Source organism: Epinephelus fuscoguttatus, linkage group LG9 (genome assembly GCF_011397635.1).
Source record: "Epinephelus fuscoguttatus linkage group LG9, E.fuscoguttatus.final_Chr_v1".
NCBI classification, from domain to species: domain Eukaryota; kingdom Metazoa; phylum Chordata; class Actinopteri; order Perciformes; family Serranidae; genus Epinephelus; species Epinephelus fuscoguttatus.
In genome coordinates this window covers 35978949-35981596 of record NC_064760.1, presented here as the reverse complement: position 1 = coordinate 35981596, position 2648 = coordinate 35978949, and the positions used below count along the sequence as shown (strand labels likewise).

Below are 2648 nucleotides of genomic sequence, written 5' to 3'. Positions count from 1 at the left end.
GTTTCCTCCAAATTTGGAGTACCTAATTCCTTAAGCACTGCAGCCTTGTCATGACTAACTCCACTCCTGTTAACATGGTACTTGGAATGTCTGGCCACAGGCTCAGGATTACAGCAGGAACCTGGGCAAACTCATCTACACAAATGTCATTAAAGATTCCCCCCCCTAAAAAAGGCGTCATGTAACAGCTGAACTGTGTATTCTGTGATCTGGAAGGCAATGATTTTCCGACTTTAACATCTAATAACTTCTCCATCAGTATTTTCAGGGCGAAAGCCAAGCTGTCTTTTCTCCTTCTTTACATAGCACTGTGTTGAAAGACAGTCTTCATTATTTCTATTTCTGTCTTTATTTGTACAGATTGATGACAGCAGCTAAACCACTGGTGGTAGTGTGGCTGAGTGTTCTAAGGCGCTGGATTAAGACTCCAGTCTCCTAGGAGGTGTGGGTTCAAATCCCACCATTGCCAGTAAGACTGATGCATGTGGCTTGACAGGGTAGATTGACCATCCAATTATTCAATTTATTTGGCGAGCTGGAGGTCTGATAAATATCTGAGTTTTCATGACTTAAAATACCATACTTGATGACACTACAATCTTGAACTGCAGGTGTCTGGAGAAGGTCAGCATTACTGACACAAAATTAAAATGTTGTGAAATCACAGATTGCATTTGCATACCCTCTTGTTGGCAGTTCATAGCAGAGTGGCGCAGCGGAAGCGTGCTGGGCCCATAACCCAGAGGTCGATGGATCGAAACCATCCTCTGCTAATTTCCCCAAATAAACTCAACTGAGATGTCTTCTGATTGTGAATGTCCAAAAGTAAAAGATTTGCTTTTAATTTGCACTATCCACTTTATTTTCAAACACGGAAGTAAATAGTGATCAACTTCCGTTTTTTTGTGCGTGACTTCCGGTTAGCCGCTTTCCCTCATGCGTTCCCTTACCGGAGCTAACAGTGCAAGCTATGTTTTTTTCAATTTTTAGTTGTTTATGTTAGTCAATCAGTTAGTTAGTTAGTCTGTGTATTTTGTATAGATAACTGTGCCCACGTTTCCGTTATAATGGAAATTTATTCCCTCTAAACGCAAATAAATCGCACGTCAGTCATAAACTATAAACCAAAAAAGCACAATCTATCCCGAGTGAGACAAACTGCTTGATCCCCATCTCCAGTGTACCAGCAGAGAACCTGCAGAACCGAATCAGTGAAAAACACAGCGGGCTAAGCCTCTCTACCTGAGCAGCTGAAGCTGCGGCTTGCACCCTCGACACACAGACGGTGCTTCTGCATGCCAGCCAAACGTGCGCGCAACTGTGAGAAATAAATATGTGAGGTGTACACTGCTTTTCTATCTTTTTTTTCCCTTTTCTTTCTTTCTTTCTGTCAGCGACATACACTCCTAACACAGGATGGGTTGTTTTAATTGACTGTTGATCATGAAGCCATAGGAATGCGTGGATCGGCTCTGATAGCACCTGAATCAGCATGTACCCATCAACCATCCAGCCATTACAACATGATTGAGCTAGCAAAGCAGTTTTGTGTTGCTATGTGGGGTATTTATTCAGTTTTGGGAAATCACGATGTCTAGAAAGCAGCAGTGGCTGCAGCTGACAGAGACAGCTAACGTTAACACTAGCAGCAAAGCTAACATCAGGATCGCCATCCGTTAAAAGCCTCCCGTTGTCGGACACGACATGAAACTACTCCAATTAGCTCAATCATGTTGTAACTAAGACATCCGCTGGAGAATTTTTTTTTTTCACGGGCCACTTTGTGAGTTTAGTGAGTTATTACAGACACGGCTAACGGCTAACGGCTAACAGCTAACGGTTATCCCAGCTAATCTACGATAACCATGTTATTAATTACACACAGAGAAAATACCCATGTTTGTTCAGTCATTGTGTTTATAGACTTTACAAACATCAGATTAGTCTAAACGGTGATATAGTGACGTGAAAAATGTGATATATATATATATATATATATATATATATATATAGCTAAACTCAGCAAGGTAAACAACAAGGCGATTCCCATTTACACAGTGGTAAGAGTGATCTGACCGAAGTGTCGTGACAAAAACGAAGCTGGCTGCGTTCTGTTTTGCCTCTCCGTGAAAAATAAGGTGATAGTAAATGTGGTGAGCGTTATTAAAAGCTGATGCTTATTTATTAGGTTCTCAGATGAACAGGCATGTTACCAGGTTCTCAGATGAGTCTTAACATTGCCCTCTTAAGTGTGGACCTCACTATGTTTCTGTCCTTTAATTTTTGTAGCAGCCTTTGACTACATTTTGATTTCACCAAAACTCATTCAGTTATTCTCCCTATTCAACTCAGATGACAGCAGTTAAAGGCTAGTTTCTGTTTGGTGGTCTAAGGCGCTGGATTAAGGCCACAATCTCTCAGGAGGCGTGGGTTCAAATCCCCCCCACTGCTACTCATATTGGTGTCCATGACAGGTCAGGTCAATCTGTAGCTGTGCCTAAACTATCACTCAGGGTGATGTACTTCTGCTGCCATGCTGTTATTCATTATGTCCTTACCCCTAACTGCTGCATTATTAGGTAAATTATGGCTTTTGAACTGTTACGGTTAAGATACATAATAAAGACATTTATAAATAAGATTCTACC

The 2648-nt window shown here is 41.4% G+C and overlaps 2 non-coding genes across 2 annotated transcripts; both read left to right on the top strand.

Moving 5' to 3' along the window:
• The first annotated feature begins 387 nt into the window (after positions 1–387).
• trnal-aag (transfer RNA leucine (anticodon AAG)) lies at positions 388–469 on the top strand. The gene has a single exon. It is a non-coding gene; the product is annotated as a tRNA-Leu (tRNA).
• Positions 470–701: 232 nt separating this feature from the next.
• On the top strand, positions 702–773 carry trnam-cau (transfer RNA methionine (anticodon CAU)). Its single transcript has one exon. It is a non-coding gene; the product is annotated as a tRNA-Met (tRNA).
• The last annotated feature ends 1875 nt before the right edge of the window (positions 774–2648 follow it).